This window comes from Triticum dicoccoides, chromosome 7A (genome assembly GCF_002162155.2).
Source record: "Triticum dicoccoides isolate Atlit2015 ecotype Zavitan chromosome 7A, WEW_v2.0, whole genome shotgun sequence".
Lineage (NCBI taxonomy): Eukaryota > Viridiplantae > Streptophyta > Magnoliopsida > Poales > Poaceae > Triticum > Triticum dicoccoides.
The window spans coordinates 696106342-696129245 of NC_041392.1; the positions used below are offsets into that span (position 1 = coordinate 696106342).

Genomic DNA, 22904 nt, shown 5'->3' on the forward strand with positions numbered 1-22904 from the left:
TTTGAGCAGCGCATGGCGCAGTTCCACGGATCGGGCGGTGGTGGCTTCAAGTCTTCAGCAAATGTTGCTACCCGTGGGCGCGGCGGTGGCTCTCGCTATCGCGCTCCTTCCCGTGGCAAGGGGAGGTCAGGAGGTGCACGTCCCACCAGTGGCGGCGGAGGCGGCCGATCTGGCAACAGAGGACGTCACGGTGGTGGCTCGGGCAAGACCCGTCCCGATGCTCCGCGGTGCCAGATTTGCGGCAAACCTGGTCATACTGCCAGGGACTGCTGGTACCGCTATGACGAGGATGAGGAAGACTCCCAAGATGATGAAAAGGTCGCGGCGGCGGGAGATGGCTCCTACGGCGTCGACACCAACTGGTACCTCGACAGCGGCGCCACCAACCATCTCACTGGAGAGCTGGAAAAAGTGACTCTCCGTGAAAAATACCACGGCAAGGATCAGATTCACACCGCCGACGGTGCAGGTATGAGGATCAGTCATGTTGGTCATTCAGTTATACATACCCCTCATCGCAAAATACACCTTAGAAAAATCTTGCATGTCCCTAGTGCTCATAAGAATCTTCTTTCTGTCCATAAAATTGCCATTGATAACCATGTCTTCCTTGAGTTTCACCCTTTCTTCTTTTTGATCAAGGATCAGGTCACGAAGAAAGTACTCTATCGAGGTAGATGTGTTCGAGGGCTTTACCCGTTGCTTTCGGAGTTTTCAAGATTCAATAAACAAGTCTACAGTGCCATCAAATTATCTTCCACACGATGGCATGATCACTTAGGACATGCTTCTTTTTCTTTGGTTGAACGTTTGCTTAGAAAGAATAAACTTCCGTTTGTTGGAGAGCGTAATGCTGAAACTATTTGTGATTCTTGCCAAAGAGCAAAATGTCATCAATTGCCATACCCTATCTCTACTAGTGTTTCTACTCAACCTTTGCAATTAATCTTCTCAGATGTTTGGGGCCCTGCCCCTAGTTCTGTTGGTAGACACACATATTATGTTAGTTTTATCGATGGCTACAGTAAATTCTCTTGGATTTATCTTCTTAAGAAAAGATCCGATGTTTTCCAAGTGTTTCAGAATTTCCAAGCGTTAGTAGAACGCAAGTTTGATCGCAAGATCATTGCTGTCCAATCGGACTGGGGAGGGGAATACGAAAAGTTGAATTCCTTCTTCCAAACTCTTGGCATTTCACACCACGTGTCATGTCCACACGCTCACCAACAAAATGGTTCGGCTGAGCGCAAGCATCGCCACATTGTTGAAGTTGGTCTTGCTCTTCTAGCCGGTGCTTCTATGCCCCTTAAGTTTTGGGATGAAGCCTTTTTGACCGCCGTGCATATTATCAACATGCTTCCTAGTCATGTCATACACAACGAAACTCCCATGGAACGGCTTCTCAACACTAAGCCAGACTACAAATCCCTTCCCGTCTTTGGCTGTGCGTGCTGGCCGAATATTCGTCCTTATAACAATAGGAAGCTTATGTTTAGGTCAAAACAGTGTGTATTTCTTGGGTACAGTGCCCAACACAAAGGTGTTAAATGCCTTGACGTTGTCACTGGTCGTGTCTATATATCTCGTGATGTGGTCTTCGACGAAACAAAGTTCCCTTTTTCTGATCTACACCCAAACGCCGGAGCCTTCTTCGCAAAGAAATCCTTCTCTTATCTCCTCATCTCACCGGCCTTGATCAAGGGGTAATAACTGTGATGATCAACTATTGACTAATCCCATGTATGAGCCTTGTGATGATGCAAGAGAACATGCAGAAAAAAACCAGGGCCAAAATAATGAAGAAATCGCCCCAACACAGCCATATCGCATGTGTCCAGGCGCAGGGAACAAATCCTCCCTGGGATCCATGCCGTCAAATGTGTCAGGCGCATCGTCTTCGGGATCACCGCCTGCAGGCGCGCCAGGCGGGCCAGGGCGATCCGCCTCCGAATCTGCGCCGGCTCCCTCATCAGATGCGGTCGGGCTCTCGGGTGGGAGCGGCGCCAACATCGACACCTGGCGGCCCTCGGGTGGCCCCGCTGGGACGCGGTTCCCGGTCCAGCCGCTTTGCTACAAGCGGCGCGAAGCGGCCCGCTCGACAGGTGCGGGGACAGGCGCGGAACCTTGTGCTGATGCGCCATCATGCGACAATGATGAGGTGTGCAGGGTCAGATCTTCTGTGGATGTTGCACCATGCAGAACTCGTTCGGCTGCCATAGAAAATCAAGCTCAGGTGGATCCGGCTGGCGCTGCGGCAAAAATCACCTCGGGATCAACTGGAACAGCAGATCCGATGCATGTCACGGGATCTTCTGTGGCACAAGCTTCAGCAACATCGTCCCAACACCGCACACGACTACAAAAAGGGGTAATCCAACCTGTTAATTATAAGCACGTAACAAAATATGGGCTGGTCTGTTCCACAGGTGAACCTGGTGAGCCACACACGCTTGAAGAGGCACTTGGTGATGAAAAATGGAAAAAGGCCATGGATGAAGAATACATGGCATTACAGAAAAATAAGACTTGGCATTTGGTTCCTCCACAACAAGGTAAAAACCTCATTTACTGCAAGTGGGTATTCAGAATTAAAAGAAAATCTGATGGAACTATTGATCGCTATAAGGCAAGACTCGTTGCAAAAGGCTTTAAACAACGTTATGGTATAGACTATGAGGATACCTTTAGTCCGGTTGTAAAAGCTGCCACCATTCGCCTGGTTTTGTCTATTGCTGTTTCCAGGGGCTGGAGTCTCAGACAGCTAGATGTAGAGAACGCGTTTCTCCATGGTGTTCTGGAAGAGGAAGTGTACATGAAGCAACCACCTGGGTTTGTGAACAAGAATGCACCTTCTCATGTGTGCAAACTTGACAGGTCATTATATGGACTGAAGCAGGCTCCAAGAGCGTGGTACTCTCATCTCAGTCACAAAATGCAAACTCTTGGCTTTATTCCTTCTAAGTCTGACACCTCATTGTTCATTTACAACAAGTACAACACGCATATATTTGTTCTCATATATGTTGATGACATTATTGTCACAAGCTCTTCAGATGAGGCAATAACAGAACTTTTGAAGGATCTTGGGTCAGAATTTGCACTCAAGGATCTTGGAAACTTGCATTACTTTTTAGGAATTGAGGTAAAGAAACATGATGATGGACTTCATCTCTCTCAGGAAAAGTATGCAACAGATCTGGTTAAGAAAGCTGGCCTGCAAGGTTGTAAACCTTAACCTACTCCATTGTCAAGCTCAGAAAAATTGTCTCTTACAGAAGGACAACCCTTAAACCAAGATGACAACACAAGGTACAGAAGTCTATTAGGAGCACTGCAATACTTGACACTCACTAGACCAGATATATCTTTTGCTGTTAACAAAGTTTGCCAGTTTCTTCATGCACCCACTACAGTTCATTGGACTGCTGCAAAACGTATAGTTAGATATGTCAAGAATACTCTCAATCTTGGTCTCAATTTTAGCAAGTCACCATCAACACTTATTAGTGCCTTCTCAGATTCTGATTGGACAGGATGTCTAGATGATAGACGCTCAACTGGTGGTTTTGCAGTATTCTTTGGTTCTAACTTGATTTCATGGTGTGCAAGAAAACAAGCTACTGTTTCCAGATCCAGTACAGAAGCAGAGTACAAAGCATTGGCTAATGCTACAGCTGAGATTATATGGGTACAATCCATGTTGAAGGAACTTGGTGTCAAAAGTAATCAAGCTCCATGTTTGTGGTGTGATAACCTTGGTGCCACTTACCTATCTGCTAATCCTGTCTTTCATGCAAGAACCAAGTATATTGAGATAGATTTTCACTTTGTAAGAGAAAGAGTTGCCAAGAAGCAACTTGACATTAGGTTTGTGCATTCCAGAGATCAAATTGCAGATGGATTCACAAAACCTTTGCCTACAAGAAGCTTTGAAGACTTCAAACATAATCTCAACTTGATGAAGTTGTAATTAAGGGAGGGTGTTAAACAGGTTATTGCACCTGTCACGGCTGTTCAAGGAGATATACGATCGGCTTAGAGATAGACTTGGTAGCTAGCTCTCATATCTATCTATTGTAACCATCTCTATCCCTTTCTTTTCAAGATTGTAATCTCCTGTAATATCTCAACCTCTCTGTATGCGCATCAGGGTTATTGCGCCCCTGCCTATAAACACGAAGCCGTCTCCTCCAACGAGGGTAAGACGTTTCCGCATATCGCGCAAGTTTATCTGGGTGCTTACGCAGGTTGCAACAAATAGAGAAAAAGCCTAGGTCTGAGGATAAATAGTTGGTTCACTCCTGAGAATGTTAACTTCAATGCAATTCCGAGAGCCTTTACACTCATAACCTGTTAAATTCTCACTATCAGATGGAAAATGGGATTCAGTGAAAATCCCATAAAGAAATCTCAAGATGAATTATGCTATAGGCAAGAGTCATCTGTTTGGGAAAACGCATACAGTGAGAGATCCTAGAAGAGAACAGACTCCAATGTACACCATGATGTTTGTTTGTCCATGTTGAGGGACAACAAAATATATAAGAACCAAGGCTGCCACCACAACTATAGTTGCACAGGAAAGAAAAGCTGAGAAAACAATATTAAATCCATCTAGCATGTGAAATATAATCAAGTTAATAATGGCACTGTCATCACTATGTTTCAGTTGTTAATACCTGGCTCAGTTGCAAGATCCCAAACTTCCCTTACAAAATCAATATCACGCTCCTGTGGAGCATGGAGTGCAATTGTGATCGATCCAACTACACAAAGAACACAACCAGTATACCAAAGGTGTGCAGTTTCTCTTGTACAATGGAATGAGCAAGTGCAGCACTACAAACATTTAGAGTGGACTGTTATTTCAGTTTAACAGGCAGCAGGCTAAAGCACATTATTAAGAGTATTCTGTACATACTGGTAACGCCCAAGCAACCTGAAATCTCCAGCTCCAGATTCTGATACTATTGAAGGATAGTGGGAAAGATAAAGCTAAAAATAATAGTATTCTAGTGACAGAGATATCATTTGTCTAAATAACAAATAAGTAATCCCTCCGTCCCACAATGTAAGCCGTATTTGCAAACTAACATAGCTTGCAGAAACATATTACATTATGGAATGGAGGGAGTACAAACTATTAATGGGAAGATAGAAAAGTACAGTGAGGTCTAGTGAATCATAGATCACCGACTCTGTATAAGAATTTATAAAATTGCAGAGAATGTTGCCGTCATTGATAATTCATAGCAAGAGTTTAGTTTTGGTCAGACATAACCAGAGGCTTGTAATTAAAGAAACACATGCAAGAAATAGGGCCCATGCCAACAAAGAAATATGAAATATCTTATCAGAATAAATTTGGAAGGAAAAAATGAACCATCCGTACCTAATTTATTGATCTAGCTATACTCACCCTGGCCATTAAAAGCAGAGCGGCAAAAACTGGTAAGCAAAATTTGTTAGATAATAGAAATTTAGAATCATCAAGGGACATAATACCACCATGCTATAAAGAAGCAACATGGAGACATTTTGGCAGAATGGGATTTCTACATTTGGATTTGCTTAGTCTATAAGCCTTGAAGTCGAAAAATTAATATAACAGCTTAGGAAAACCAATGCAAATGTATTATAATTACCTCACACTTGAGTTCGTCATATAAAAGAAACATAAAACAGGCATGTCTCAAATCTAGCCAATGGTCTGTGTTCTACAAATAACTTGGACACAGTATGTCAGGAAAGACCTTAATACTGAATACATCAATTTTAGTGCAAAACTTATGGACACACCCATAGTTTAGGTTGATACTGTGGAAGCAAACTCCATGGCAGCCAGTGCTCTCGAGAGATCCATCTTGGGAAAACAAATAAAACTAAAGAGACGGTGAGTACTGACGAATATGGCCAATATCTAAAGATACTAACGACAATCACAATTCCCTCTGGAGGCTAACTGATTATTACGAACACATGGGGAAGAAGGTCGCAGCTCACCTACAGCGTAGAGCTGGCATAAAAAAGTAGGAGCTCATCATTTCCCATCACTCCTGAAAAATTGTAAAGCAAACAAAAATTAATGCTTTGTGACTGACCAGCAAGAATTAGAAAACAAATTCTTATACCCGAAGGTGCTCTGAACCCAATTCTTATACCAAGCAAAGCAACCAAGATGTACTCTTTGAAATGTAGCTATATGAAAGTATCACTTTGACAACGAAGTACCAGGAAAACAACAAAGACAAAGAAGGACCGCTTCTTTGGAATCAGCTAGACCTGGAAATCTCCCCCACATGATGTGAGGAGCGCCAACAAGCAAATCAACAGCTCACTTGTAGGGCATAGAAGAAACACGCAAAAAGAAAATAGGCCCCACCAGAATCCATAGAAGTAACAAAAAAACATGATTCCATCTCCTAGTCGATCCAGCTGAGCAAGAACAAAAATACAAGCAAACAGTAATATAATCTTTGGTGCCAGGCCTCTACCAACAAGAGCGCAAGCAAGCCAATCGTTCTGAAATGACATGCCATGAAACTGGAGGTAGCACATGTTTGATCGAGGCTTGCTAATCCTAGTCATGTGAGCTGCGACTATTTTGTCAGGGAGTCATGGCTGTATATAATTTTCACAAGCAGCAGCCACTATGTGACAACCTACCTCCAGTGACAAAGCTATAAACTATCTAAGGGACCAAAATGAAGCTTTCAACAGTCTGCACACCAATTTTACCTACTAAAATGGATGAAGCTCCGAAACTGTACATAAATTTCATTGGACGATTCAGGACTTTGACAGGAGATACAAATTGCAATAATAAACCAATATTTCAGAACAGAATAATCTGAAAAACATATAAAAGAACAACACAAATCGATTTTGCAACACCTCCTAAAACCGTAAAAGCAATGGTTACTTGCAAGCAATAACCTGGTGACAATAAAGATGTGCTTGCACTTTAACAACCAAGTAGCTTTTAGTACTCCAGTGAAATAAGTGGCAGACTTACCTCCACTTCTCTAGCTTTCAATATTTAAGGCAAAAACAATTCCTATTAAGTGTAAACATAACCCAGTTTATAACACAGAAAACAGGGCAAAGCTTTTTCAGAATTCAATTAAAATGAGGCCATATGCATCATGATTAACGTTGCTCCCTGTATTGTATATATGGCCATGGGAATGGGTGGTTACTTCATATAACAGTTCTCTTAAATCGATATTTTTAGCCGTACCCAATTGAAGTTCATTAGTATATTCTCCACCAATCCACACACGTTAGATCCCATAAAGAAACGCAAGCAACAGATCCTTACAATATAATATACAAGGCAACAACAAAAGTCCATTTTTTGGAACCTAGTCAAACCATAGATCCAAAATATCCCAATATTTGGAACCTAGCTAAACCCTTCTCTCTCTCCCATCGATTCCAAAGAAGGAAGCACAAAAGGCCTCAGAAAAGTGGCCATCTTTGGAATATAGTCCGAATCCAACAATATCTCCAAACAGAGAAGACAAAACCTACAAGCCCAAGCCTACAGACAAACAAGAAAAGAGAAAGGAGGGAGAGAAGGGGTCGACCTGCAGTTCCCTGGACAGAGACAAACCCTAGCCTCTCACCAATTCTGCTGCTTCTTGCCCACCGCCGCCTCGGGCGCCAACTTCTTCTTCCCGGATGTGGTGCGGGACGACGGGGCCGCGGTCATCGGCCACGGCCACGGCGAGCGGGACGAGCGGGGCGGGCGAGAAGGCAGGGCGGGACGACGGGGCCGGGCGAGGCCGCGGGGCATCGGCCACTGCGAGCGGGACGGGCGAGGCGGGACGGCGGTGCGGGGTGGGCGAGGCGAGCAGGGCGGGGAAAGGCGGGCGAGCGGGGCGGGGCGGGCGAGGGAGGGGGCGCGAGTGCGGGGAGAGGAAGAGGCTAGGGTTCACCAGGGGAGCCGGCCCTATTATACCCCCACCACGCGAAATGACCAAAATGCCCTGGCGGGGGCATGATATTTACATTTTGTTGCCATTACTATTCATTCCAGCAGTGTTTCTTCAGATCCGACGGCCCAGATCCTCCCACCTCTCGATCCAACGGACGAAAACGCATCAAGGGACCCGATCCAACGGCCCAGAATCGCTGATCTCTGTGGAGCCTTGTAGGAACATCCTTCTCTTATCTCTTGATTGATACTAATCAAGGGTGTGTCGTCTTCTTCCACGTGACCATCTAATCGATCTGGTTGCGGTGGCGTCTTGTCTCTCCTTCATCCCTCGTGATTCCCGTCCAGGAAGATTTCGACAGGTCCAAGCAGTGAAGCAATTTCAGGCCAGAGTATGTGTTTGTAAGTCTCGGTTCTACTGATAATTTCCTGCTAAATTTTTGTTGTGTGTCCCTTTACTTCTGTTATTTTCATCATTTATAAAATTACATGTTAATTGGTTTGACGTTGGGTAATCTAACGAAAAAGACATCAAAATTAAAGAGGGCCTCTGAACGCCCCTCGGGCTCTCGCGACCGCGTCGCCCCCGCGGGCGACCGGCCGCGCCCCGGCTCCTCCTCCGCTAGCTCCCCCTCATTCCCCCCTCCCCGCCACAGTCGCCGGTGTTCGCCGTTGGGCCTGGCCCGGGCGACGCTGGTGGCGGCGGCCCCCGGCCATTCCCCTCTCGGTTGCTCTCCGGCGCGAGGCGGAGGGCGCCGAGGGGTGTTCCCTAGGCGGCGGCGGTCCGGCGTGGCGGCGGGGCTTCCTGGAGCGGCGCGGGAGATCGGCTGAACGGCGGCGTCGCCGTTGGCGGCGGGGTGGCGCGGCGGCGCCCGCTCGGCCCAGATCTGGGCCCTTCGGGCCCCATCTAGGTCTGGGCGGGCCGACGGTGAGGCGAGTCGACGGCATGGCTCCCAGGAGGCGGGGGAGCGGCGATGGGTGTTGGGGTGTTGGCGGTGCTGGCGCTGCCCTGCTGCAGCGTGGCCGGCGGGGCTTAGCGGGCCTGATTCGGGCCTGGCCGGGCCAGGGGTGGCCTGGTATGCCCTGCTGCTGTGTCCGGACGGCGACCGCGACGGTGCCGGAGGCTCGAGCTGTTGGAAATATGCCCTAGAGGCAATAATAAATTGGTTATTATTATATTTCCTTGTTCATGATAATCGTTTATTATCCATGCTAGAATTGTATTGATAGGAAACTCAGATACATGTGTGGATACATAGATAACACCATGTCCCTAGTAAGCCTCTAGTTGACTAGCTCGTTGAGATGGTTACGGTTTCCTGACCATGGACATTGGATGTCGTTGATAACAGGATCACATCATTAGGAGAATGATGTGATGGACAAGACCCAATCCTAAGCCTAGCACAAGATCATGTAGTTCGTATGCTAAAGCTTTTCTAATGCCAAGTACCATTTCCTTAGACCATGAGATTGTGCAACTCCCGGATACCGCAAGAGTGCTTTGGGTGTGCCAAACGTCACAACGTAACTGGGTGGCTATAAAGGTACACTACAGGTATCTCCGAAAGTGTCTGTTGGGTTGGCACGAATCGAGACTAGGATTTGTCACTCCGTGTAAACGGAGAGGTATCTCTGGGCCCACTCGGTAGGACACCATCATAATGTGCACAATGTGACCAAGGAGTTGATCATGGGATGATGTGTTACGGAACGAGTAAAGAGACTTGCCGGTAACGAGATTGAACAAGGTATCGGGATACCGACGATCGAATCTCGGGCAAGTACAATACCGCTGGACAAAGGGAATTGTATACGGGATTGATTGAATCCTCGACATCGTGGTTCATCCGACGAGATCATCGTGGAACATGTGGGAGCCAATATGGGTATCCAGATCCCACTGTTGGTTATTGGCCGGAGAGTTGTATCGGTCATGTCTGCATGGTTCCCGAACCCGTAGGGTCTACACACTTAAGGTTCGGTGACGCTAGAGTTGTTATGGGAAATAGTATGTGGTTACCGAAGGTAGTTCGGAGTCCCGGATGAGATTTCGGATGTCACGAGGAGTTCCGGAATGGTCTGGCGGTGAAGATCGATATATTGGACGAAGGGTATTGGAGTCCGGAAGTATTCCGGGGGTACCAGGCTATGGCCAGCATGACCGAAAGGTGTTTCGGGAGCCCCGGCAAGTGTTGGAGGGCCTCATGGGCCAAAGGGGAAGGGGCAAACCAGCCCACTAAGGGGTGGTGCGCCCCCCACACCCTTTCCCATGTTACTTGGGGAGGTGGGGCGCCTCCACCTGGCTTGGGAGGCAAGCCTCCACCTACTTGGCTTGGGGGGCAAGTCTCCCTAGGATTTTCCCCAGGGAGATCCAATCTGCCTGGCCGCCGCCCTTAGGGAAAACCCTAGGGCGCCTACCCCTCTCCCCTTGACCCTATATATAGTGGAGGGGTGGGAGGGCAGCCGCACCTCTTCCCTGGCGCAGCCCTCCCTCCTCCTACACCTCCTCCTCCTCCATAGTGCTTGGCGAAGACCTGCTGGAGAACCACGAGCTCTATCACCACCATGCCGTCGTGCTGTCGGAGTTTTCCCTCAACTTCTCCCCTTCCCTTGCTGGATCAAGAAGGAGGAGACGTCCCCGGGCTGTACGTGTGTTGAACGCAGAGGTGCCGTCCGTTCGGCACTAGGATCATCGATGATTTGGATCACGACGAGTACGACTCCATCAACCCCGTTCACTTGAACGCTTCCGCTTAGCGATCTACAAGGGTATGTAGATGCACTCTCCTTCCCCTTGTTGCTAGATTACTCCATAGATTGATCTTGGTGATGCGTAGAAAATTTTGAATTTCTGCTATGTTCCCCATCAGTGGCATCATGAGCTAGGTCTATGCGTAGTTTCTATGCACGAGTAGAACACAAAGTAGTTGTGGGCGTTCATTTTGTTCAATATGCTTACCGTTACTAGTCCAATCTTGATTTAGCGGCATTGTGGGATGAAGTGGCCCGGACCGACCTTACACGTACTCTTACGTGAGACTGGTTCCACCGACTGACATGCACTAGTTGCATAAGGTGGCTAGCAGATGTCTGTCTCTCCCACTTTAGTCGAATCGGATTCGATGAAAAGGGTCCTTATGAAGGGTAAATAGCAATTGGCATATCACGTTGTGGTTTTTGCATAGGTAAGAAACGTTCTTGCTAGAAACCCATAGCAGCCACGTAAAACATGCAAACAACAATTAGAGGACGTCTAACTTGTTTTTGCAGGGTATGCTATGTGATGTGATATGGCCAAGAAGAATGTGATGAATGATATGTGATGTATGAGATTGATCATGTTCTTGTAATAGGAATCACGACTTGCATGTCGATGAGTATGACAACCGGCAGGAGCCATAGGAGTTGTCTTTATTTATTTATGACCTGCGTGTCAACATAAACATCATGTAATTACTTTACTTTATTGCTAAAGCGTTAGCCATAGTAGTAGAAGTAATAGATGACGTGACAACTTCAAGAAGACACGATGATGGAGATCATGGTGTCATGCCGGTGACAACGATGATCATGGAGCCCCGAAGATGGAGATCAAAAGGAGAAAAATGATATTGGCCATATCATGTCACTATTTGATTGCATGTGATGTTTATCATGTTTTACATCTTATTTTCTTAGAACGACGGTAGCTTAAATAAGATGATCTCTCGCTAAAATTTCAAGAAAGTGTTCCCCCTAACTGTGCACCGTTGTGAAGGTTCATTGTTTCGAAGCACCACGTAATGATCGGGTGTGATAGATTCTAACGTTCGAATACAACGGGTGTAAGCCAGATTTACACAGAAAAAACACTTAGGTTGACTTGACGAGCCTGGCATGTACAGACATGGCCTCGGAACACGGAAGACCGAAAGGTTGAGCATGAGTCGTATAGAAGATACGATCAACATGAAGATGTTCACCGATGTTGACTAGTCCGTCTCACGTGATGATCGGACACGGCCTAGTTGACTCGGATCATGTAATCACTTAGATGACTAGAGGGATGTCTATCTGAGTGGGAGTTCATAAGATGAACTTAATTATCCTGAACATAGTCAAAGGGTCTTCGCAAATTATGTCGTAGCTCGCGCTTCAGTTCTACTGTTTAGATATGTTCCTAGAGAAAATTTAGTTAAAAGTTGATAGTAGCAATTATGCGGACTAGATCCATAAACTGAGGATTGTCCTCATTGCTTCATAGAAGGCTTATGTCCTTAATGCACCATTCAGTGTGCTGAACCTCGAACGTCGTCTGTGGATGTTGCGAACATCTGACATACACATTTTGATAACTACGTGATAATTCAATTAAACGGTTTAGAGTTGAGGCACCGAAGACGGTTTTGAAACGTCGCGAAACATATGAGATGTTTCAAGGGCTGAAATTGGAATTTTAGGCTCGTGCCCACGTCAAGAGGTATAAGACCTCCGACAATTTTCTTAGCCTGCAAACTAAGGGAGAAAAGCTCAACTATTGAGCTTGTGCTCAGATTGTCTGAGTACAACAATCATTTGAATCGAGTGGAGTTGATCTTCCAGATGAGATAGTGATGTTTCTCCGAAGTCATTACCACCAAGCTGCTAGAGCTTCGTGATGAACTATAATATATTCGCGATGTTTGTGTTGGGGAACGTAGCAGAAATTCATAATTTTCTACGCATCACCAAGATCAATCTATGGAGTCATCTAGCAACGAGGGAGGAGTGGATCTACATACCCTTGTAGATCGCGCGCGGAAGCGTTCAAGAGAACGGGGTTGATGGAGTCGTACTCGTCGTGATTCAAATCACCGATGATCCTAGTGCCGAACGGACGGCACCTCCGCGTTCAACACACGTACGGAGCAGCGACGTCTCCTCCTTCTTGATCCAGCAAGGGGGAAGGAGAGGTTAATGGAGATCCAGCAGCACGACGGCGTGGTGGTGGAAGTAGCGGGATTCCAACAGGGCTTCGCCAAGCGCTGCGGGAGGAGGGAGATGTGCCACGGGAGGGAGAGGGAGGCGCCAGGGCTCAGGTTGGTTTGCCCTCCCTTCCCCCCCACTATATATAGGGCCAAGGGAGAGGGGGGGGGGGGCGCAGCCTTGGCCCTTCCTCCAAGGAAGGGTGCGGCTAGGGAGGAGTCCCTCCTCCCCAAGGCACCTCGGAGGTGCCTTCCCCCTTTAGGACTCTTCCTTTTCCCTCTCTCTTGGCGCACGGGCCTCTTGGGGCTGGTGCCCTTGGCCCATATAGGCCAAGGCGCACCCCCTACAGCCCATGTGGCCCCCGGGGCAGGTGGCCCCACCCGGTGGACCCCCGGGATCCTTCCGGTGGTCCCGGTACAATACGGTGACCCCGAAACTTGTCCCGATGGCCGAAATAGCACTTCCTATATATAATTATTTACCTTCGGACCATTCCGGAACTCCTCGTGACGTCCGGGATCTCATCCGGGACTCCGAACAACATTCGGGTTACCGCATACTAATATCTCTATAACCCTAGCGTCACCGAACCTTAAGTGTGTAGACCCTACGGGTTCGGGAAGCATGCAGACATGACCGAGACGTTCTCCGGTCAATAACCAACAGCGGGATCTGGATACCCATGTTGGTTCCCACATGTTCCAGGATGATCTCATCGGATGAACCACGATGTCGAGGATTCGATCAATCCCGTATACAATTCCCTTTGTCTATCGGTACGATACTTGCCCGAGATTCGATCGTCGGTATCCCGATACCTTGTTCAATCTCGTTATCGACAAGTCTCTTTACTCGTTCGGTAACACATCATCCCGTGATCAACTCCTTGATCACATTGTGCACATTATGATGATGTCCTACCGAGTGGGCCCAGAGATACCTCTCCGTCACACGGAGTGACAAATCCCAGTCTCGATTCGTGCCAACCCAACAGACACTTTCGGAGATACCTGTAGTGTACCTTTATAGCCACCCAGTTACGTTGTGACGTTTGGCACACCCAAAGCACTCCTACGGTATCCGGGAGTTGCACAATCTCATGCTTAGGATTGGGTCTTGTCCATCACATCATTCTCCTAATGATGTGATCCCATTATCAATGACATCCAATGTCCATGGTCAGGAAACCGTAACCATCTATTGATCAACGAGCTAGTCAACTAGAGGCTTACTAGGGACATGGTGTTGTCTATGTATCCGCACATGTATCTGAGTTTTCTATCAATACAATTCTAGCATGGATAAGAAACGATTATCATGAACAAGGAAATATAATAATAATCAATTTATTATTGCCTCTAGGGCATATTTCCAACAGTCTCCCACTTGCACTAGAGTCAATAATCTAGTTCACATCGCCATGTGATTAACACTCACATGTCACATCGCCATGTAACCAACATCCAAAGAGTTTACTAGAGTCAATAATCTAGTTCACATCACTATGTGATTAGCACTCAATGAGTTCTGGGTTTGATCATGTTGCTTGTGAGAGAGGTTTTAGTCAACGGGTCTGCAACATTCAGATCCGTATTTACTTCGCAAATCTCTATGTCATCTCCTAGATGTAGTTACCACGTTCTATTTGGAGCTATTCCAAATAGCTGTTCTACTTGGAGCTATTCTAAATTGTTGCTCCATTATACGTATCCGGTATCTCTACTCAGAGCTATCCGGATAGGTGTTAAGCTTGCATCGACGTAACCCTTTACGACAAACTCTTTTACCACCTCCATAATCGAGAAAATTCCTTAGTCCACTACTTACTAAGGATAACTTTGACCGCTGTCCTGTGATCCATTCTTGGATCACTCTTGTACCCCTTAACTGACTCATGGCAAGGCACACTTCAGGTGCAGTACACAGCATAGCATACTGTAGAGCCTATGTCTTAAGCATAGGGGACGACCTTCGTCCTTTCTCTCTCTTCTGCCGTGGTCGAGCTTTAAGTCTCAACTTCATACCTTACAACTCAGGCAAGAACTCCTTCTTTGACTGATCCATCTTGAACACCTTCAAGATCATGTCAAGGTATGTGCTCATTTGAAAGTACTATTAAGCGTTTTGATCTATCCTTATGGATCTTGATGCTCAATGTTCAAGTAGCTTAATCCAGGCTTTCCATTGAAAAACACTTTCCAAATAACCCTATATGCTTTCCAGAAATTCTACGTCATTTCTGATCAACTACATATACTCATCAGAAATTCTATAGTGCTCCCACTCACTTCTTTGGAAATACAAGTTTCTCATAAACTTTGTATACACCAAAATCTTTGATCATCTCATCAAAGCATACATTCCAACTCCGAGATGCTTACTCCAGTCCTTAGAAGGATTGCTGGAGCTTTGCATACTTATTAGCATCTTTCAGGATTGACAAAACCTTCTGGTTGTATCACATACAGCCTTTCCTCAAGAAAATCGTCGAGGAAACAATATTTTGACATCCTATCTGCAAGATTTCATAAATGATGCAGTAATTGCCAATATAATTCCAACAGACTCTTAGCATCGCTACGAGTGAGAAAGTCTCATCGTAGTCAACTCCTTGAACTTGTCGGGAAACTTCTTAATGACAAGTCGAGCTTTCTTAATGGTGACATTTACCATCATTGTCCGTCTTCCTTTTAAAATCCCTATGTACCTAACAGCCTTACGACCATCAAGTAGTTCTTCCAAAGTCTACACTTTGTTTTCATATATGGATCCTCTCTCGGATTATATGGCCTCCAGCCATTTTGGAATCCGGGCGCACCACCGCTTCTCCATAGCTCGTAGGTTCATTGTTATCTAGCAACATGACTTCCAAGACAGGATTACGTACCACTCTGAAGTAGCACGCATCCTTGTCATCCCACAAGGTTTGGTAGTGACTTGATCTGAAGTTTCATGATCACTATCATAAGCTTCCACTTCAATTGGTGTAGGTGCCACAGGAACAACTTCCTGTGCCCTGCCACACACTAGTTGAAGAGACGGTTCAATAACCTCATCAAGTCTCCACCATCCTCCCACTCAATTCTTTCGAGAGAAACTTTTCCTCGAGAAAGGACCGATTCCAAAAACAATCCCTTTCGGATCTAAGACAGGAGGTATACCCAACTGTTTTGGGTGTCCTATGAAGATGCATTTATCCGCTTTGGGTTCGAGTATCAGCCTAACACTTTTTCACATAAGCGTCGCAGCCCCAAACTTTTAAGAAATGACAGCTTAGGTTTCTCTAAACCACAGTTCATACGGTGCCATCTCATCGGAATTACGTGGTGCCCTATTTAAAGTGAATGTGGTTGTCTCTAATGCCTAACCCATAAACTATTGTGGTAATTCGATAAGAGACATCATGGTATGCATCATATCCAATAGGGTGCAGTTATGATGTTCGGACACACCATCACACTATGGTGTTCCAGGCTGTATTAGTTGTGAAACAATTTCCACAATGTCTTAATTCTGTGCCAAACTCGTAATTCAGATATTCATCTCTATGATCATATCATAGATATTTTATCCTTTTGTCACGACGATCTTTCAACTTCACCCTGAAATTACTTGAACCTTTCAATAATTCAGACTCGTGATTCATCAAGTAAATATACTCAACATCTACTCAAATCATCTGTGAAGTAAGAACATGACGATATCCACTACACGCCTCAGCACTCATTGGACTGCACACATCAAAATGTATTACTTCCAGCAAGTTGCTTTCTGGTTCCATTTTACTGAAACCGAGGCTTTCAGTCATCTTGCCCATGTGGTATGATTTGCATGTCTCAAGTGATTCAAAATCAAGTGAGTCCAAATGGTCCATTTGCATGGAGTTTCTTTATGCATATACACCAATAGACATGGTTCGCATGTCTCAAACTTTTCAAAACGAGTGAGCCCAAAGATCCATCAACATGGAGCTTCTTCATGCGTTTTATACCGATATGACTTACGTGGCAGTGCCACAAGTAGGTGGTACTATCATTACTATCTTATATCTTTTGGCATGAACATGTGTATCACTACGATCGAGATTCAATAAACCATTCATCTTAGGTGCAAGACCATTGAAGGTATTAATCAAATAAACAGAGTAACTATTATTCTCTTTAAATGAATAACCGTATTGCGATAGTCATAATCCAATCATGTCTATGCTCAACGCAAACACAAAATAACAATTATTTAGGTTTAACACCAATCCCGATGGTAGAGGGAGCGTACGATATTTGATCATATCAACATTGGAAACACTTCCAACACATATCGTCAGCTCACCTTTAGCTAGTCTCCGTTTATTCCGTAGCTTTTATTTCGAGTTACTAACACTTAGCAACCGAACCGGTATCTAATACCCTGGTGCTACTAGGAGTACTAGTAAAGTACACATCAACATAATGTATATCCAATATACTTCTATCGACCTTGCCAGCCTTCTCATCTACCAAGTATCTAGGGTAATTCTGCTCCAGTGGCTATTCCCCTTATTACAGAAGCACTTAGTCTCGGGTTTGGGTTCAACCTTGGGTTTCTTCACTAGAGCAGTAGCTGAATTGCCATTTCATGAAGTATCCCTTCTTGCCCTTGCCCTTCTTGAAACTAGTGGTTTCATCAACCATCAACAATTGATGCTCCTTCTTGATTTCAACTTTTGTGGTGTCAAACATCGCGAATATCTCAAGGATCATCATATATGTCCCTGATATATTATAGTTCATCACGAAGCTCTAGCAGCTTGGTGGTAATGACTTCGGAGAAACATCACTATCTTATCTGGAAGATCAACTCCCACTTGATTCAAATGATTGTTGTACTCAGACAATCTGAGCACAAGCTCAACAATTGAGCTTTTCTCCCTTAGTTTGCAGGCTAAGAAAATCGTCGGAGGTCTTATACCTCTTGACGTGGGCACGATCCTGAAATCCCAATTCCAGCCCTCAAAACATCTCATATGTTTCGCGACGTTTCAAAACATCTTCGGTGCCTCAACTCCAAACCGTTTAACTAAACTATCATGTAGTTATCAAAACGTGTATGTCAGATGTTCGCAACATCCACAGACAACGTTCGAGGTTCAGCACACTGAGCGGTGCATTAAGGACATAAGCCTTCTATGAAGCAATGAGGACAATCCTCAGTTTACGGACCTAGTCCACATAATTGCTACTATCAACTTTCAACTAAATTTTCTCTAGGAACATATCTAAACAGTAGAACTAAAGCGCGAGCTTTGACATAATTTGCGAAGACCTTTTGACTATGTTCAGGATAATTAAGTTCATCTTATGAACTCCCACTCAGATAGACATCCCTCTAGTCATCTAAGTGATTACATGATCCGAGTCAACTAGGCCGTGTCCGATCATCACGTGAGATGGACTAGTCAACATCGGTGAACATCTTCATGCTGATCGTATCTACCATACAACTCATGCTCGACTTTCGGTCTTCTGTGTTCCGAGGCCATGTCTGTACATGCTAGGCTCGTCAAGTCAACCTAAGTGTTTCGCGTGTGTAAATCTGTCTTACACCCGTTGTATGTGAATGTTAGAATCTATCACACCCAATCATCACGTGGTGCTTCGAAACAACAAACTGTCGCAATGGTGCACAGTTAGGGGGAACACTTTCTTGAAATTTTAATGAGTGATCATCTTATTTACTACCGTCGTTCTAAGCAAATAAGATGTATAAACATGATAAACATCACATGCAATCAAATAGTGACATGATATGGCCAATATCATATTGCTCCTTTTGATCTCCATCTTCGGGGCTCCATGATCATCATCGTCACCGGCATGACACCATGATCTCCATCATCATGTCTTCATGAAGTTGTCTCGCCAACTATTACTTCTACTTCTACAGCTAACGGTCAGCAATAAAGTAAAGTAATTACATGACGTTTATGTTGACACGCAGGTCATAAATAAATAAAGACAACTCCTATGGCTCCTGCCGGTTGTCATACTCATCGACATGCAAGTCGTGATTCCTATTACAAGAACATGATCAATCTCATACATCACATATATCATTCATCACATCCTTTGGCCATATCACATCACATAGCATACCCTGCAAAAACAAGTTAGACGTCCTCTAATTGTTGTTTGCATGTTTTACGTGGCTGCTGTGGGTTTCTAGCAAGAACGTTTCTTACCTACGCAAAGACCACAACGTGATATGCCAATTGCTATTTACCCTTCATAAGGACCCTTTTCATCGAATCCGATCCGACTAAAGTGGGAGAGACAGACACCCACCAGCCACCTTATGCAACTAGTGCATGTTTGTCAGTGGAACCGGTCTCACGTAAGCGTACGTGTAAGGTTGGTCCGGGCCGCTTCATCCCACAATGCCGCCGAATCAAGATAAGACTAGTAACGGCAAGATAATTGACAATATTGATGCCCACAACTACTTTGTGTTCTACTCGTGCATAGTAACTACGCATAGACCTAGCTCTGATACCACTGTTGGGGAACGTAGCAGAAATTCAAAATTTTCTACGCATCACCAAGATCAATCTATGGAGTCATCTAGAAACGAGGGAGGAGTGGATCTACATACCCTTGTAGATCGCGCGCGGAAGCGTTCAAGAGAACGGGGTTGATGGAGTCGTACTCGTCGTGATTCAAATCACCGATGATCCTAGCGCCGAACGGACGACACCTCCGCGTTCAACACACGTACGGAGCAGCGACGTCTCCTCCTTCTTGATCCAGCAAGGGGGAAGGAGAGGTTAATGGAGATCCAGCAGCACGACGGCGTGGTGGTGGAAGTAGCGGGATTCCAACAGGGCTTCGCCAAGCGCTGCGGGAGGAGGGAGATGTGTCACGGGAGGGAGAGGGAGGCGCCAGGGCTCAGGTTGGTTTGCCCTCCCTTCCCCCCACTATATATAGGGCCAAGGGATAGGGGGGGGGGCTCAGCCTTGGCCCTTCCTCCAAGGAAGGGTGCGGCTAGGGAGGAGTCCCTCCTCCCCAAGGCACCTCGGAGGTGCCTTCCCCCTTTAGGACTCTTCCTTTTCCCTCTCTCTTGGCGCATGGGCCTCTTGGGGCTGGTGCCCTTGGCCCATATAGGCCAAGGCGCACCCCCTACAGCCCATGTGGCCCCCGGGGTAGGTGGCCCCACCCGGTGGACCCCCGGGATCCTTCCGGTGGTCCCGGTACAATACCGGTGACCCCGAAACTTGTCCCGATGGCCGAAATAGCACTTCCTATATATAATTCTTTACCTCTAGACCATTCCGGAACTCCTCGTGATGTCCGGGATCTCATCCGGGACTCCGAACAACATTCAGGTTACCACATACTAATATCTCTATAACCCTAGCGTCACCGAACCTTAAGTGTGTAGACCCTACGGGTTCGGGAAGCATGCAGACATGACCGAGACGTTCTCCGGTCAATAACCAACAGCGGGATCTGGATACCCATGTTGGTTCCCACATGTACCACGATGATCTCATCGGATGAACCACGATGTCGAGGATTCGATCAATCCCGTACACAATTCCCTTTGTCTATCGGTACGATACTTGCCCGAGATTCGATCGTCGGTATCCCGATACCTTGTTCAATCTCGTTACCGACAAGTCTCTTTACTCGTTCCGTAACACATCATCCCGTGATCAACTCCTTGATCACATTGTGCACATTATGATGATGTCCTACCGAGTGGGCCCAGAGATACCTCTCCGTCACACGGAGTGACAAATCCCAGTCTCGATTCGTGCCAACCCAACAGACACTTTCGGAGATACCTGTAGTGTACCTTTATAGCCACCCAGTTACGTTGTGACGTTTGGCACACCCAAAGCACTCCTACGGTATCCGGGAGTTGCACAATCTCATGGTCTAAGGAAATGATACTTGACATTAGAAAAGCTTTAGCATACGAACTACACGATCTAGTGCTATGCTTAGGATAGGGTCTTGTCCATCACATCATTCTCCTAATGATGTGATCCATTATCAACGACATCCAATGTCCATGGTCAGGAAACCGTAACCATCTATTGATCAACGAGCTAGTCAACTAGAGGCTTACTAGGGACATGGTGTTGTCTATGTATCCACACATGTATCTAAGTTTCCTATCAATACAATTCTAGCATGGATAATAAACGATTATCATGAACAAGGAAATATAATAATAATCAATTTATTATTGCCTCTAGGGCATATTTCCAACAGTTTGACACCATAAAAGTAGAAATCAAGAAGGAGCATCAATTGTTGATGGTTGGTGAAACCACTAGTTTCAAGAAGGGCAAGGGCAAGAAGGGATACTTCATGAAACGGCAAATCAGCTGCTGCTCTAGTGAAGAAACCCAAAGTTGAACCCAAACCCGACACTAAGTGCTTCTGTAATAAGGGGAACAGCCACTGGAGCAGAATTACCCTAGATACTTGGTAGATAAGAAGGATGGCAAGGTCGATAGAAGTATATTGGATAAACATTGTGTTAATGTGTACTTTACTAGTACTCCTAGTAGCACCATGGTATTAGATACCAGTTCGGTTGCTAAGTGTTAGTAAACTCGAAATAAAAGGCTACGGAGTAAACGAAGACTAGCTAAAGGTGAGCTGGCGATATGTGTTGGAAGTTTTTCCCAAGCTTGGTGTGATCAAGCATCGCACACTCCCTCAACCATCGAGATTGGTGTTTGCGTTGAGCATAGACATGATTGGATTATGTCTATCGCAATACAGTTATTCATTTAAGGAGAATAATGGTTACTCTGTTTATTTGAATAATACCTTCAATGGTCTTGCACCTAAAACGAATGGTTTATTGAATCTCGATCGCAGTGATACACATGTTCATGCCAAAAGATATAAGATAGTAATGATAGTACCACCTACTTGTGGCACTGCCACGTAAGTCATATCGGTATAAAACGCATGAAGAAGCTCCATGTTGATGGATATTTGGGCTCACTCGTTTTTGAAAAGTTTGAGACATGCAAACCATGTCTATTGGTGTATATGCATGAAGAAACTCCATGCAAATGGACCGTTTGGACTCACTTGATTTTGAATCACTTGAGACATGCAAATCATACCACATGGGCAAGATGACTGGAAGCCTCGTTTTCAGTAAAATGGAACTAGAAAGCAACTTGTTGGAAGTAATACATTTTGATGTGTGTAGTCCAATGAGTGCTGAGGCGTGTAGTGGATATCGTTATGTTCTTACTTCACAGATGATTTGAGTAGATGTTGAGTATATTTACTTGATGAATCACGAGTCTGAATTATTGAAAGGTTCAAGTAATTTCAGGGTGAAGGTGAGAGATCGTCGTGACAAGAGGATAAAATGTCTATGATATGATCATAGAGATGAATATCTGAATTACGAGTTTGGCACAAAATTAAGACATTGTGGAAATTGTTTCACAACTAATACAGCCTGGAACACCATAGTGTGATGGTGTGTCCGAACATCATAACTGCACCCTATTGGATATGATGCATACCATGATGTCTCTTATCGAATTACCACAATAGTTTATGGGTTAGGCATTAGAGACAACCACATTCACTTTAAAAAGGGCACCACGTAATTCTGATGAGATGACACCATATGAACTATGGTTTAGAGAAACCTAAGCTGTCATTTCTTAAAAGTTTGGGGCTGCAACGCTTATGTGAAAAATTTTCAAGCTGATAAGCTCGAACCCAAAGCGGATAAATGCATCTTCATAGGACACCCAAAAACAGTTGGGTATACCTCCTGTCTCAGATCCGAAAGCAATAAGGGATTGTTTCTAGACTCGGGTCCTTTCTCGAGGAAAAGTTTCTCTCGAAAGAATTGAGTGGGAGGATGGTGGAGACTTGATGAGGTTATTGAACCGTCTCTTCAACTAGTGTGTGGCAGGGCACAGGGAGTTGTTCCTATGGCACCTACACCAATTGAAGTAGAAGCTTATGATAGTGATCATGAAACTTCAGATCAA

At 45.3% G+C, this 22904-nt stretch overlaps 1 pseudogene; it reads right to left on the bottom strand.

Annotated features, from left to right (window-relative positions):
• Nucleotides 1-4230: 4230 nt before the first annotated feature.
• Nucleotides 4231-8026, bottom strand: LOC119333923 (annotated as a pseudogene).
• Between the last annotated feature and the right edge of the window lie 14878 nt (nucleotides 8027-22904).